Here is a 17,759-nt window from a genome sequence, read left to right on the forward strand (position 1 = left end):
CAAACCAAAGCTCTTGAAATGTAAAGATGCCTCATTGAGTCAGAGAGTGAACCTGAATTTCCTCACCTTACTTTGGAATTCTTGTAGGAGTGAAGCAGTAGCCTAGTGGTTAGTTTAGTCAAGGCTTGGCAGAAGGCAAGGCAGGCAGAACTTGACTGAAGACAAGGCTAGGCAAGACAAGGCAGACATGGCTAGAACTGAATCCAGACAAGGAAAAACAAGGTAAGCACAGCTAGAACTGGACCCAGGCAAAACAAGGCAAGAACAGAAGACACAGCCAGACAGGAACTAGGAGACAAGACAAGCTAGAGCACAGAGACAAGGCAGGGCTTGGAGCTGGAGACAAGGCAGGGCATGGAGGTGGAGACAAGACAGAACTTGAAAGGGACACAAGGCTGGACAGACGCTGAAGACAAGGCTGGGCTGGAACTAAAGTCAAGGTAGGACTGGAACTGAAGACAATGTTGGGCTGGAACATGACAGAGCTGAAGGCACATGAGGCAAGGAGATCTCCAGAAGACCCCTGCCTTCCTTCTCAATAGGAAGGCAGGGACTCCTTAAAAAAAACCCCAAACAGAACGTGATGTCTTTGGGAAGCTTCCCTGACTCCCTGCTACAGGCCCTTTAAACTAGGCCTGACACACATGCACCCGAGGTGAGTGCCACCCCAAGGAGTGTTGCAGGACCTGCTCACCCAAAAAATGGTGAGTTGGGGGAAGGCATGGCGGAGCCTCTTCTGTTATGGCACTTATGCATGTAATTGTCATTATAGAACACCACTGCACCAGTTAGAGCTAAATATTGTATTAACCTGTTAAGTTGCCACTGTCAAAAATGAAACAGGATCTTCAATGCCGGTCGCTAGATACAGCCCGGCATTGAATATCCAGTCTGACTGCTGGCATCAGGCAGTCACTGTACAGTCCAACACCAGCTGAATATTGGGGGATAGGCACCTATTTTTCAGGGCTGTGGAGTAGTACACCAAATCTTTGACTCCAACTCCAGCTCTGACTCCTAAGATATTAGGCTTTAAGGGGCTTTTTTACCAAACAGTGGTTAAAAAGTGGCTTTAACACTCCCTACGCAGGTCATTCCCGCACTCTAAGGCTATATTTACCACTGGAATAAAATGGCCAATTTTCCAATTTTTAGTGGGACCATTAGATCATGAAGGAGAAAAAGGGGCACTGAGGGAGGAAACGCCATAGCGGAGAGATTGAATGAATTCTTCATTTCTGTCTTTACTGAAGAAGATGCAAGAGATCTACCTGTACCAGAAATGTTTTTCAAGGGTGACGATGTGAAGCAATTGAAAGAAATCTCAGTGAACCTGGAACAACCAAATTGACAAGTTAAAGAGTGATAAATCACCTGGACCAGATGGTATACATCCCAGGGTACTGAAACAACTCAAACATGAAATTGCTGATCTGCTGTTAGTGATCTGTAACCTGTCATTAAAATCGTCCGGAGTACCTGAAGATTGGAGGTGGCCTACAAAATTCTTTCTCAGAATACCCTAGAGTTTAAGCAAAAATTATGAGATGGTGGGTATTTAGGGACATGACTTCATTGTTTTATATCTGAAAGACACTTTTTTTTTTTTTGTTCCTTTCATTTCCTCTTGTCCTTATTTGGACTTATATCTAGAAAAGTTAAGAAATCATGGACCCAATATGTAAAGCAGCTTAAGGGGCCCTTGTACTAAGCCACAGTAAGCATTAATGCGTGTTTACTGCAGGTTGAAAAGCAGTACCTCGGGGCACACTCGGGCATCCCACGGTAATTTTAGGATGGGCGCGCGCTTCCCACGTGCTAGAAAATAGAATTTATTTTTTAGTGCTGGGGACATGTCTGGGAACAGAAAGTAGGCGTCTACGTGGTAGCACAAGTATATTGCTGTATGCTAACTGATTAGCACATGGTTCACGCTTGAACCCTAACCGCCTAGAAGACAGGTGCCAGTAAGTGCGAATGGCCACACAGTAATGGTGAAATTAGTGTGTAGCCATTAATTGGAATAATGGAAAATGGGGTCATTTTACTGCCATATTAAAAGTGGCCTCAGTGCACCGGAAAGACCCACATTTTAGCGCTGCTTAGTAAAAGGGCCCCTAAATTAGCAGGAGAGGTTCCTGCCTGCTTAAACCATGCTCAGGGGGCTGGCCGTCAATATTCAGGGGCACTTAACTGAATATCGGCACTAACAGGCCATCTTTGAACCGTACAGCAGAAGGATGGTCTGGGGTAGAGTCAGGAGCTGCCAGTAATGCGCGGGCCAGCAACATTCAGTGATGGTGTCTACCTGCTAAGCGGGCAGGTGGACTCCGTAGAAAGCAGTCCTAACCATGCCCGCTTAGCTAAATGGGTACCGGCACTGAATATTGGCTGACATTCAAATAACTTTCACATTGCTGACCTGATGCCCCTCCTTTTCAGGCACCACCCAATCACTCTGAAGAGCTCATCAACCCCCACCCCTGATCCCTCTCCAAACCAGAAGTCTCTCCACAATCATGAAATCCACCTCCCCCTCCCCCACCTCACACATCCCCAGGACCTCCCTTGAACTCTGGGGCTTACCTGGAGAAGTTTACTGGGATGGGGGCTGGATTAAAACACTGCTGCATCAGGGAATCGATATGAAAATTACTAGGTCCAGTTGATTCCCTGATGCAATGATATTTTTACTGCAAAATGTTGGCCATCATTGGGCGGACTGAATAACAAGCTTTTTAAGCACCGAAAGTTACATTCTACTGTTTAGTCATAAAATTGTTTGAGATGTTTTTGTACTTTCATTTTTTAATTTAATCAGGTAGTTTTTTATGCTAATGATTAGAAAATTGAGAGAGCACAAATTCAAGTGCCCAGTTTGATTCTAAGGCTTTTCCTTCTGAAATAAAGCTACAAAGTAGTACATTTAAAATAAATCAGAGAAAATATTTCTTCACTCAACATGTAATTAAACTCTGGAATTTGTTGCCAGAGAATGTAGTAAAAACAGTTAGCTTAGCGGGGTTTAAAAAAGGTTTGGGTAACTTCCTAAAAGATAAGTCCATAAGCCATTATTAAGATGGGACTTGGGGAAAATCCACTGCTTATTTCTAGGATAAGCAACATAAAATGTATTGTACTGTTTTGGGATCTTGCCAGATACTTGTAACCTAGATTGGCCACTGTTGGAAACAGTTTGCTGGGCTTGATGAACCTTCGGTCTGTTCCAGTATGGTAATGCTTATGTTCTTATGAACTGATTGCTTCTGGAGCTCTATTTAGTGAAGTATAAACTTTGTGTGTATAATAACTTACAAGGCCTGCAGCTGCAGTACTATCTACAGAGTCAAAATCAACAATTTACCCACTTCTGATTTTTCCTTATTTCTCTTGATCTTGTCTCTGGGTTTTCTCTTTTGTATGCTGACATGCTTTGGTTTATTTTTACTTTTTCTCTGGAATAAGCCATTTGCATTTTTGATTAAGGCTACATGTCTAATTTTTTAAATGTTTGCTTTCCTTTGATTACAGTTTCTCTATTTCTGCTTTAGTCATTATTTAAATGCATCATGACACAAGAAGCAACTTTTTTTTCTGACAACAATCAGCAGTTTGACACACTCAAATTCATCATACATATCCTCAGCAAAATAATGTAGGGTCCCAGTATTCAAAGGCTTTATATTCCTCATGTTGTCAGCTATACTGCTAAATTGGTCTCCTTGAAAATTTACAAGGGCTGAGTGCTTAAATTTATGCTCAAAACTTCACCAAATGCCTACACAAAGAAACATTAAAAATGAGTGGCAACAGGGACGGATTTAGGGTGAGTAAAAATGATTATCCCGCCCTTTCTTTAAATTGGTGCATACTATTAGGTGCCAACTCCCTAATTCTATAAAAGTCGCCAAAAAATGTGCACGCAAATTTGGGCACACACTAAATCTGCACATACAATTTAATTAAATAATGAGTTAATTTACACCAATAATTGTCTTGTTAAGCAACTACTGGCATTAATTAGAGTTAATTGGAATTTACGCATATAAATTTAGGCATGTTCTTCACATTTACATGCGTTGTTGTACGCCCAGTTTTCAGTTGGTGCAAAAGGCCATGTCTGAAGTTTGGTGCGATTCCCTAGGGCTATTTTGTTACAAGGCTGATTTGTTGAGGCTATTTTGTCCAGGGGCTATTACATGGGAGGGGCCATTTTGACTATGGACTATCTTGTGGGAGGGGCTTTTTTGTCTAGGGCTATTATGTCGGGGTGCTGTATCTGAATATAACTGGACTTGAGCTACCCCAGAAAAATGCATGAGCTAAAATCCAAATCCCTATAATGTTCATTAACTGTCACAGATGCTGATACCATGGATGCAGTTGCACTATGGGCATGACATTACTGCACCCATAGTTTGAAAAACAAAACAAATAAAATCCAGATCATCCATTCCAGTATACCCCATTCTTCCCAATTGGTAGAGGGACTAGGCAGGGTTGCCCTCTGTCACCACTTCTATTTGCCATTTATATAGAACCTTTGGCGGAATTGGTGCGTAACCAACCTGATATTCGGGGTATTAAGGTGTCGAAGAGGGAGCACCGTATAGCTCTGTTTGCTGATGACTTATTGCTTTATGCGAACTTTGGCTATTTTGTGAGAGGGGCTCTTTTGTCCAGGAGCTATTTTGTCTAGGGGCCACTTTGTGGGAGGGGCTTTTTTTTGTCTAGGGCTATTATGTCGGGGTGCTGTATCTGAATATTACTAGACTTGAGCTACCCCAGAAAAATGCATGAGCTAAAATCCAAATCCCTAGAATGTTCATTAACTGTCACAGATTCCGATACCATGGATGCAGTTGCACTATGGGCATGACATTACTGCACCCATAGTTTGAAAAACAAAACAAATAAAATCCAGATCATCCATTCCATTATACCCCATTCTTCCCAATTGGTAGAGGGACTAGGCAGGGTTGCCCTCTGTCACCACTTCTATTTGCCATTTGGCGGAATTGGTGCGTAACCCACCTGATATTCGGGGTATTAAGGTGGGGAAGAGGGAGCACCGTATAGCTCTGTTTGCTGATGACTTATTGCTTTATGTGGCAGAGCCAGAGCGAACTTTGGCTATTTTGTGGGAGGGGCCATTTTGTCTAGGGCTTTTTTGTTAGGGGCTATTTTGTTTCAAGGCTGTTTCGTCAGGGCTATTTTGTTGAGGGGCCATTTTGTCAGGGGCTATTTTGTGGGTGGGGCCATTTTGTTGTTGGGCCATTTTGTGGGTGGGACCATTTTGACTATAGGTTATTTTGTGGGAGGGGCCATTTTGTTGAGGGCTTTTTTGTTAGGGGCTAATTTGTTAAGGGCTATTTTGTTACAAGGCTGTTTTGACGGGGCTTTTTTGTCAAGGCTATTATGTCGGGGTGCTGTATCTGAATATAACTGGACTTGAGCTACCCCAGAAAAATGCATGAGCTAAAATCCAAATCCCTGTAATGTTCATTAACTGTCACAGATGCTGATACCCTGGATGCAGTTGCACAGTGGGCATGACATTACTGCACCCATAGCTTGAAAAACAAAACAAATAAAATCCAGATCATCCATTCCATTATACCCCATTCTTCCCAATTGGTAGAGGGAAAATTTACAAACTAAAGACCGTAATTTCAAGTGCCAATTCCCTATTTAGTAATAGTAGTAATATGAGATAGAACTTCTACTTAGAAATTAAACTAAATACCAATAGAAACACATTTGTTGGGAATATCTCCATTTATATCAGTGGATAAACAGTTAACAGAAAGTTGTATTCATTTTTCCAGATTTGAGGGCATTTTTAATATTCATTTGACCTTTTTTTTTTTTAGGTATGCATTGTATGTGCTCAAGGACTTGAAATGCACCTAACTGTACACACGATCTAGGTCTGTTATGCTGATGATGTCCGCCTGATTCACTACACTGACGCTCTCACATCGGATCCGTCATCCCTGCATCTAGCATTTGATACGACTATTGATTGGCTTACTGAAAAACTTATTCTATATTAATCTAAGAGTTAGCTGTTGGATCACTGGTCACTTCTCTAACCATATTTTTTTTTTGTTACATTTGTACCCTGCGCTTTCCCACTCATGGCAGGCTCAGTGCGGCTTACATGGGGCAATGGAGGGTTAAGTGACTTGCCCAGAGTCACAAGGAGCTGCCTGTGCCTGAAGTGGGAATTGAACTCAGTTCCTCAGGACCAAAGTCCACGACCCTAACCACTAGGCCACTCCTCCACTGTTGCTACTATTTGAGATTCTACATGGAATGTTGCTATTCCACTAGCATCATTCCATGTAGAAGTCGGCCCTTGCAGATCACCCATGTGGCCGCACAAGCTTCTGCTTCTGTGAGTCTGACGTCCTGCACATACGTGCAGGACGTCAGACTCACAGAAACAGAAGCCTGTGCAGCCTTCTACATGGAATGTTGCTAGTGGAATAGCAACATTCCATGTAGAATCTCCAATAGTAGCAACATTCCATGTAGAATCTCCAATAGTATCTATTTTATTTTTCTTACATTTGTACCCTGCGCTTTCCCACTCATGGCAGGCTCAATGCGGCTTACATGGGGCAATGGAGGGTTAAAGTGACTTGCCCAGAGTCACAAGGAGCTGCCTGTGCCTGAAGTGGGAATCAAACTCAGTTCCTCAGTTCCCCAGGACCAAAGTCCACCACCCTAACCACTAGGCTACTATGACTTTCTCTGCTTGGTTCTCCTCTGACACTGGTCTCTATAACTTCAAATACTTTGGGGTCATTATTAACAGCAAACTGACTTTTGAACCTTAAGTTGCTGCTCTTGTAAAGATTCTATTTCTATGCATTAAGGGGCCCTTTTACTTAGCTGTGGGAAAAGGGGGCCTGTGCTAGAGTCAGCAGTTGTTTTTGATACGTGCTGAGGCCCCCTTTTACCACAGCGGGTAAAAGGCTGTTCATTTGTGACAAAAAGAAATGGCTGTGCGGTAAGTGAACCACTTGACCGCACGCCCATTTCGGTGGGAAGCCCTTCCCGTCACCCATTGATATGGCAGTAAGGACTCCCACGCTAATCCTGCTGTAGCCCGACGGTAGTTCCAGATTGCCTATCAGGAAGTAGAGTGAAAGCTGTTGACTGCTTGGGAAATTGAAGACTGCTCCAAGGCTGCGATTTAAAGATAAGTAGAATAAAGTTTAAGAAGAGTTTTTGTTTAAACGGAACAATTCTAAGCCTATCTCTGAGTAATTTTAGACTGTAATTTTGAAGACTGCAATTTTGAAGTATTGAAGAAAATGAAGAAAAAGAAGGTTTTTTGAGCCAATGAGTAAAAGAACTAAACTAAGCCGCATTGAGCCTGCCATGAGTGGGAAAGTGTGGGGTACAAATGTAACAAAAAAAATAACTATAAAGTTAAAGCTACCCGCTTGTCTTTCTCAGGGCTTTTTTTGAGGGGGTACTTGGGGTTACTGAGTACCGGCATCTTTTCTATTGTCTGCTAAAATTGACCCATGGACCCCAAGTTTTAATGAAAGAGCTCAGGCTCTACATACCAATTCTGCCTTGTCATAGATTCTGTGACTGGTTGCAGGGGGCCTGGCTATTGTGGGGTGAGTCCCTCAGTGATCACCATTTGAGTACTGGCACCTTTTTTGCTAGTAAAAACGTACTGGTCTTTCTGAGGGTTTTTCCTTCTGTTTTTCTAGGTGAAAATGTGTTGTTTGCTACAGTGAGATTTGGGAGGATTTTGTTTGAACATTAGCATGTGGCTGTTAATTTGGAAAATGGAAAATTGGTCATTTTCCAGCTGTGGTAAAAATGGCGTTAGTGTGCTAGTGTGCAGGAAAGACTATCGTAAGGGCTCGCTAAGGCCACTTTCTACCACAGCTTTGTAAAAGGAGCCCTTAATATGGCATTATTATGGCCATTTTATATATATATATATATATATATATATATATATATATATATATATATATATATATATATATATATATATATAATTTTTTTTGCAGGTCGTGTGCAAATTTTTTCATTAGCATATGGGATTTGCAAAGCAGTTAACAAAGGAGCACTTACTGCCTTCCATTTAGGCAGTGCTAAGTGCTCTCGCATGAAGTCAGTGTTATCCAGTTAGCGCACACTAATGCAAACATGCTAGCTGGATAGCACTTCTATGCCCATTCCCTGCCCATGTTATCCCCACAGCATATGATTAGTGCATGGTGACAAACAAATCACCGCAAAACACTTGAATGCATTTTGTGGTAACACGTTTTCCCACGTTAAGGGCTAGATTCTATATATCACACCTAAAAAATTGGCACCGAAACGAAATACACCTAGGCGTGTTCTATAAAGAAAATGTTCCACTCAATGTGGAAACTCAGATGCGTGAAGCAGTTCTTCCCGAGGGAAATATTTTGCAACCTGATACAATCAATGGTACTAAGCCACTTAGATTACTGCAATGGAATTTATGCGGGATGTAAAGAACAAACCTTAAAGAAACTTCAGACCGCTCAAAACACGGCAGCTAGGCTTATATTTGGTAAAACGCAATTTGAAAGCGCAAAACCCCTCTGCAAAAAACTACACTGGCTCCAAATCAAAGAGCGCATCGCCTTCAAAATCTGCACCCTGGTTCAGAGAAGACCCGAGTTACATGACAGACTTGATCGACTTACCAATTAGAAATACATCCGAATCAACACGATCTGATCTAAATCTAAACTACCCAAGCTGCAAAGGACTTAAATACAAAACTACTTACGCATCTAGTTTTTCCTACATAAGCACACAACTGTAGAACGCATTACCAAAAGCCTTGAAAACGACGTACAACCTAAACTTCCAGAAATCACTAAATACCAACCTGTTTAAAAAGGCATACCCTACCGATCCAATTTAAATGCCTAATCTCTGCAACACAACCAAACTTAAAGCACGTAATGGTCATAACACAACTCTTCCGTTCTCCGATTCCCTAATGTGGCTGAGCCACATGAACTTGAGCTTACCACAACATCACCCTGTATTTGTTCACACCGGAGCCTCTCCAGTACTATGTAAGCCACATTGAGCCTACAGATAGGTGGGAAAATGTGGGATACAAATGTAACAAATAAATAAATAAGTAAAGTGCACCTAAATTTAGGTGTACTTTATAAATTTCTGTAAGGTTTATAGACTACGATGAGCACCCATCCACGCGACTAAATTTGGTGTAAATACCGATGCCTAAATTAGGCATGGACTGGGTATATTCTATAACAATGCGCATAGATTTTAGAAACGCCCAGAACCCGCCCATTCCACGCCCCCTTTTCAACTATGCAACTTAGAATTTACGTGAATCCCGTTATAGAATACACTTAGTTCTACGTATAAATTCTGATTAATGCCAATAAGTGTCAATAATTGCTTGTTAAGTGGCAATTCTTGGTGCTGATTGGTTTGATAACTAATTAAGTTGCACGTGCAAATCCAGAATGCAACTTAAATTGCGCTATATAGAATCCCGGGGAAGCGTGCATTAGCACTTAAAGCAGTTTAGTAAAAAGGCCCCTAAATGAATGCACATCAATGCACACCCCCTAGAAAATGAAAATTAAAAGTAAGTCATGAAGAATTCTTCAAAGCACCAACCTAGTTTTTCAAAGCTAAAATTATAAAATGGGAGCCAAATATTCAAAAAAAGCGGAGCTACTAAATTTATACTCCAGAGTTAATGCTCCTAAATGCACAACCTATTTTCAGTCAAATTTATGCACTAACCACTAGGCTATCTCCTCCCTGTGTCAGTAAATAGCCCCAAAACAACAACAACAACAAACAAAAATTACTCCATATGTCACAGTCCTGGAGTACTTACAAAAACACAAAAAGGTCCCATTGAAGTAAGAGAAATAATACTAAGCTCAACAGGAAGGAAAAGCCTCAAACGGCTCTAAATCTAAACGACTTATAGAGCTATGTTGATCAAAATGATCTATCCTTCATTGCTGGGAAAAAAACCTTCCTTTTTAATACTGAGTCCAAAATTCAAAATCTTAGTACCAACGAAAAGGGTCCCACTTTTTAATTCAATAATCATAGTGCAGTAGTTTACCAATATAGTAATTTGTCTATACTGCACTTATCTTAGCACACTTGTCTAAATTGACATCTTGTGAGCCAACTTCTTAATTCCGTGGGCTTTTCCTTCCTTTTGTGCTTAGTTATTTCTCTGGCTTGAGTGGGAACCTTTTTTGTGTTTTGGGATATTTTATGTTTCCACACTCTTGCTGCCTGCCCGTTCCCACAGTCTGTTCTCTCTTGCTCCTGTCCGTGCCGGGAGTCGGGACCCGGATGATCTCATTAATGTGATATCACGCTAATGCAGTCATCCGGGTCCTGAACAGCATGCAGGAGCCGGAGGTGACAGGCCCGGAAGCAGACAGGCAGCAGGAAACTTGCCGGCGCTGGGCCCAGGCCCCACCTTGGAGGCCAGATCCGGGGAATTCCCCCCCCCCCCCCCCCCCCTCTCAGTGGCCCTGGGAGGATTAAGTGACTTGCCCAGAGTCACAAGGAACTGCAGTGGGAATCACACCCAGTTCACCAAGATCAAAGCTCGCTGCACAGGCAGTTGTGATTTTAACAGTCATGGTATTTAGTTCACATCTTTCCAACAGTAATTCAAGATGGGTTACATTCAGATACAGCAGGTGTTTTCCTGGCCCCAGGGAAATGATAATCTAAGGAGCTCTTTTACTAAACCATGGCAAAATTTGGGTTTAGCACATGCTAAGGCAGGACTTTCCTGCAAGCTACGCCCATTTTTAAGCAGCAATATGGAGGCCATTTCAGTTGTATTTATTTATTTTTTTGCAGGCCCTGCACTAATTTTTCCATTAACACAGCCTTGCAAAACAATTCCTAGTGGTTAGGGTGGTGGACTCTGGTCCTGGGGAACTAAGGAACTGAGTTCGATTCCCACTTCAGGCACAGCTCCTTGTGACTCTGGGCAAGTCACTTAACCCTCCATTACCCCAGTTACAAATAAGTACCTGTATACAATATGTACGCCGCATTGAGCCTGCCATGAGTGGGAAAGCGCGGGGTACAAATGTAACTAAAATAAAATTAATGCAGGAACACGTACCACTTCCTTTTTAAGAGTTAAGTGAGAGTTATCTAGTTAGCACACGCTAATGCAGAATCACTAGCTGGATAATGCTTCCATGCCCATTACCCACCCATGATATTTCCCCATCCCCCCAAAAATTAAATAGCATGTGAATAGCATTCATTGACAGGCAAATTATTGTAAAATGCTTTAATGTATTTTACAGTAAGCCTTTTTTTCCTAAGTTAAGTGCTGTGCTTAATGCAGTCTAGTAAAACGGTCCCTAAGGGTGAGGAGTGTCAAGAGAGAGCTTGGTCTGTTAGGAGATGAGGTTTCCTTCAGCCTTCACCCTGATGAGGTCAGCCATGACAGCCTCACCTGACTAGGTCAAATGCCAGAAGATGTCACTCAGATGGGATCGAGGACTGCAGAACCTCATGAGTCTGACTGGTATAACGTAGTGCCAAACCAGGAGGAAGCTGCCAGGCTTGCAGAACATTAGGGGGTGTCTGATGTTCATGGGGGCATATTTGAGATGGACAGATGAATAGTCCATCCTTCTCTGGTGAAGCTGCTTGCTATCATATTGGTTAGACTTGATGAGTTCAAGGATCATTCATCTAAGGTTAAGGGAAAATGCATGACCTTGAAACTAAAATTAAAGAAGTCACAGGAAGGCTAGGAAACTGGAAAAAAAATATCAGTGGTGTGAAATACAGCTCTAGCTAAAGATTTAATTCAATCTAATAGGAAACTAAAACACTTGGAAAATGTATCCAGGCATTTGACTTTTCATATATTAACTTTCCTCAAAGTTTCTGAAACTACTCCTTTAGATCTGTTTAAAAGATATATGATGGAAATATTGCAAAATTCTACCAGAAATAAGGTATATTATTTATTTCCATGAAGATCAAGTGATGTCATCAGACTTCGGACCTCTTTTATAAAGCCGCGCTAGCAGTCTCCGATGCAGTAAGGCCGACATTCACTTTGAATGGGCTTCATCAGCATTGCCGCATGGGATCCGCTTGATAAAAGACGCCCTTCGTTCCTTATACTAAGGCTACGTTGTTGATCTTAATGGTCTTTGCGGAAGATATCATCATGGTTAAGCATCTGTCTTTATTTTTGGGATAGAGGAAATGGACATTCTCAGATATATTCTTTTTTTTTTTCTCTTTGTGCAGCAAGAGAAATAAGGGAGCTTTTTTCCTTTTCAGATATCTCTGTAAATGCTTTTTGAAATATAAGAGCGTGAACTATATCTTCTTCATCCCAGAACAATTGCAGTTCTTTTGAGATGCTAAAAAATGGCTATTTCTACTCCAACTCCAATGAATAATGACAATGGTTAATTTTTGGGAATATTTATAGTAGGCTACCTGCTGAGTGCATGTTAATAGACTATTTTGCTTAGTTTTTTCCCTTTTTCTTCCAAAGTCTCCCTGATATTTCTGTTTTTCACTCCTTGCATCAGGGTCTACTGGGTCAATTTCTTTTGTTTTTTTTGTTTTTATTCCTTTTAAGGCTTAAGACCTTATATTGGTTTCTTTTGTTTTTGATCAATGACATTGTTATAAGTATATTGCTTGTGAATATTTGGAAATCTAGGAGCCCTTTTGCTAAGCTGCGTAAGCATCTGTGCACGCCCAATGTGCGCCAAAATGGAGTTACCGCCCGACTACCGCGTGACTTTTGCGATAATTTCATTTTTGGTGCACATCCAATGCGCACGCTTAAAAAAATATTTTTTTTATTTTCGGGCACGCGTAACGGATGCACGCCAAATGGCATTTGGTGCACATAGGTCATTACTGCCCGGTTACCGCGTGAGTCTCTACCGCTAGGTCAATGGCTAGTGGTAAGGTCTCAGACCCAAAATGGACGTGCGGCAATTTTCATTTTGCGTACGTCCATTTTTGGCAAAAAGTTTTAAAAGGATTGGCGAGCACCCAGAACCCGCGCCTACACTACCGCAAGCCATTTTTCAGCGCTCCTTTGTAAAAGGACCCCCTAATAAATAAAACAAATCTAAAAAGTAAATATGTTGTTATATTTCATTCTCTGAAGTATATTGTTGTCTATTTTTCTGGCTACTAAAAAATGTTTGCTGTTGGAGCATCTGACCCTGCTATGGTGGAATCTGACAGTGTTCTCTCTCTTTTAAGGGTTAACCCTGAGCCCTGTGTATTTAAGAGCACCCTGTCTCTTTACCTTTTTTTTTTACAGAGCTTCAGGGCAGAGACCTTTGCGCTCCTTATCTGAGACTATCTGAGGGTAAACATCTCTGCCCTGAAGCCCTGTTCAAGAACTTGGACTAACACGGCTACCACATCTCCCTTTTTTAAAAATCTCTTTTTTTTAATTATAACCTCCTGGTTGACTAGAAGTTCTCCTATTAATAATGGAGTTGTGCAACGTTAGTTTTGTTCCTTTACGTTATATGATTATGAGGCTTATTTTCAAAGCACTTAGCCTCCCAAAGTTCCATAGAAACCTATGGAACTTAGCCTCCCAAAGTGCTTTGAAAATATGCCTCTATATGTCCTTATGTATTTGCTTGTTACAAAAAAAAGTGGGAGAGCGACCAAGGATGCCAGAAACTGGAGGATGTTGAATGATAAACAATTTTATTAATAAATTTGAAGACTCGACACGTCGTGTTTCGGCCGTCAGGCCTGCATCAGGAGTCTATAAAAACATACATTTATATAAAGAAATGAAAACACCAAAATATAATACACGCAAAAAAAAAAAATATATATATATGAAACAATAAATTTGTAAATTAAATAAATCTATGAATTATAAAATTTATATAGAGATCTTTTTCAAAAATGCACATAAATATACAAGCATAAAAACATACTATATATGGAATAGTGATGTAATAGATGTGTTAAAAAGGCAAAAAACATGCAAAAAATGCACATAGAATTGGGCAAAGAATAGCAAATAAATATGAAACAAACATATGTATTAGAAAAACAAATATATTAAAAAGTCTTAACATCTTAACATGAGAACTTAAGTGCCATTATATATACCGCATAAAAATAACATACATATTTAAAACTATTAAATGTAAAATACATATGGTATGATGTCGCTTGAGCGACAAGATACAAAATTAATGGGTAAAATTATGTGAAAAATGGCAAATTTAGATGTCTACGATGAAGGTGACATCTGACAAAGAATGTTAGAAATTGCAGATCAAAAGTACCAAATTTTCATTTAAGGATAAACTGCTTGACGCTATACTGTGTAACAATGGACCTTTTGAAGTTTTACTATCAGAAAATATGAGGCGTGAAATATGGAAATGAATAACGCCTGATAATTTGATATAAGAGTATATGATATTATTGAAAGACACTAACCTCTGGGACAAAATGTTACAAAATGACGTTGAAAATAATTGTTCAGACGTAACGTTGTAGTCTGTTGAAAAAAAGGATAAAAAATTATGTGCACAACTGAATGTGCTTAAAAAATAGAGAATGCAAAGGGTTAAGAACCAGGGCACTCAAACGTTGTCAGAAATGTAAGAGAACGGGGACAATGGTTAGGCTAGGATGACACAGAGCTTCACATAGGGTTAGATGATGATACATAAATAAGGATGAACACGGAGCGATGAAAAAAAAGGAATTAAACCCTTATACATAACTACAATAAAGGGTGCAGAGAAATAAAGCATGAAAAAGTTAAGCAGTGAAGGTGCTTGCGATATTGATCCTTTGGAAATTATATTTTGGTGTTTTCATTTCTTTATATAAATGTATGTTTTTATAGACTCCTGATGCAGGCCTGACGGCCGAAACACGACGTGTCGAGTCTTCAAATTTATTAATAAAATTGTTTATCATTCAACATCCTCCAGTTTCTGGCATCCTTGGTCGCTCTCCCACTTTTTTTTGTAACATTGTTTTTACCGTGGGGTGTTTGAGTTCTCCGCTTTTCTGGCGGATCTTCTCCCCTTATGTATTTGCTTACCAAAGTTGCTTTTCTGTATAAGTATTTACTAGGTTCCCTTTTCTGAAATTCTTAAAAAATAAAATAAAAATCCAAAATTATGATCCTTCTCTCTTCTAAACACCAAGGACGCTCGGTAAGAGCTGTGGGTGGAATCAATGTGTATGGGGTCCTTGGGTGGGGGGTTTGTCTTACAAGAGGACCTTGTCTTAATAGGGGCCAAACTGTGTGTGTGTGTGTGGGGGGGGGGGGGGGTATTGATTTTGAGAGGTTGTCATGAAGGGGAGAATAGACATCATGGATGCAGTTGGGGGGGGGGGGGTACAGGGACAGGAAGAAGAGAATGGCACAGGATTTTTAAAAGCCTGTTTGCATTGAAAATTGTGGCTATCAGGATATTCTTTTTCTCCACATGTAACTTTTTCAAATTGCTGCTCCTGCTGGCAGATACATCTGCACACCTGCATATCATGATTTAATTTTACAAAAGACTCTGGGCCAAATTCTATATATTGTACCTGAAAAATTGGTGCCAATTAAAGACGCGCTTAGCGTGATTCTATAAAGAGTGCACACATCTTAATTGAACACAAGCTAATCAGCACTGTTAATTGGGAAATAACATTCAATTATCAGCACTAATTGGCAATAATTAGGATTTAGGTGCATATCCAATTCTATAACAGATTTCACCTAAATCCTATAACTGGGAGCGTGGTTAGGGGCATTCCTGGATTTTATGCACGTTGATACAGAATCACACCTAAGTGCACCTAACTTAGATGCCTACAGTTAGGTGTACTTTCGTGCTATGTGTGAATCTATAAAGAAAGGATACTCGTTACAGAGTTGTGCTAGGTGCATCACATTATTGGCGCTGATTTTTAGGCGCTACTTATAAAATTTACCCCTCTGTCAAACACAGGTCCTTTTCTAATGACAAACAGGTGTCAATGTGTTTCTGCCAGCATGGTTCTAACTTTTTATAAAATATCAGGGAAATTGTGAACATTCCAACATGGACATCTCAATTCTCATCTCAGTGTTCTGTGTAAAATTGGACTTGTTTAACTTTTTACCACATAGAGTTTATGCCTGTTTCTGTTCACCCAGGCATTCATTTGAAACATATAATTTATTTAGGGGTGTCTAAACTTTGCACACAACTGTTCATTAAAAGATAACTCTCCCTTAAGGTCTGGCTGCCAAGATGATTCTGGTTTATAGGGGAGAGCATGTGACGAGAGACGTTTGGCACTGCATCATTAGAAGTTTAACAAAAACTGATATGTTTATTTATTTATTTATGGTTCATTTGTATCCCACATTTTCCCACACATGCAGGCACAATGTGGCTTACAGAAAATTAGGAAAATTACAAAAATACATTGAAAGTCTATTGGTGAGAAAATCTGTGTTCTACAGGAAATAGATTAAGGAGGTGTCATGCTTTAATCCCTCCAGTGGACAGCTGCTCCTCTTTCATAACCTGGAAGTTCCCGAAACAGGTCTAAAAAAGGACATCCTTCTTTTTAGACAGGGATGTTGCTTCCCCTTCGGTAATCATTTATCGAATGTCCAGATAGCCCTGCCCAAAACACACTCAGAGTACACACACCCTTGCTATTTGGATGTTCTGCAGTGTTGGATGTCCCAATTCCGCCTTTTCGAAATTAGGAGTTGAACATTACTACTACTATTTAGCATTTCTATAGCGCTACAAGGTGTATGCAGCGCTGCACAAACATAGAAGAAAGACAGTCCCTGCTCAAAGAGCTTACAATCTAATAGACAAGAAATAAAGTAAGCAAATCAAATCAATTAATGTGTACAGGAAGGAGGAGAGGAGGGTAGGTGGAGGCGAGTGGTTACAAGTGGTTACGAGTCAAAAGCAATGTTAAAGAGGTGGACTTTCAGTCTAGATTTAAAGGTGGGCAAGACGTAGGGGCTCAGGAAGTTTATTCCAGGCGTAGGGTGCCGCAAGACAGAAGGCGCGAAGTCTAGAGTTGGCAGTAGTGGAGAAGGGAACAGATAAGAAGGATTTATCCATGGAGCGGAGTGCACGGAAAGGGGTGTAGGGAAGGATGAGTGTGGAGAGATACTGGGGAGCAGCAGAGTGAGTACATAAGCACATGGACATCCATTTCGGTCTTCTGACATGTATATATGCTTTGAAAATGAGTTCCATGGCACCTATGTGCACTTATGTGCCTTTGTAAAAAGGTAAACAATAGATGCCTTCCTGCCCTATTAACCTGGGCTCCCTGCTGTAAAATTACCCTCTAACAGAGTATCCCTTTCTTGATGAATTTGATGATGAAGAGAAAATGTAATAATTGATGATTATTGATGTATTGATGTAATAATTGATGATCAATATTTAATGGTTATTTGAAGTGCCAGAGACTTATTGACTTGCTTTCTAATTCTGGTTTGATATCTTTAACAAGTTCCAGTCCATAATATGCCTGTTCACATTTAGATTACATAAATGTGCCTTCTATTATACTAAATACATTTATTCTGGTTCACTTGATTCTGAACTTGTCCATGCCCTGGCACTTCTCCTCACTGACCTAATAAGTACTTTTCATGGTTCATAGGCCAGAGTCTCAGAACAACTTAATAAGGGATATTTATA

This window comes from Microcaecilia unicolor, chromosome 10 (genome assembly GCF_901765095.1).
Source record: "Microcaecilia unicolor chromosome 10, aMicUni1.1, whole genome shotgun sequence".
Lineage (NCBI taxonomy): Eukaryota > Metazoa > Chordata > Amphibia > Gymnophiona > Siphonopidae > Microcaecilia > Microcaecilia unicolor.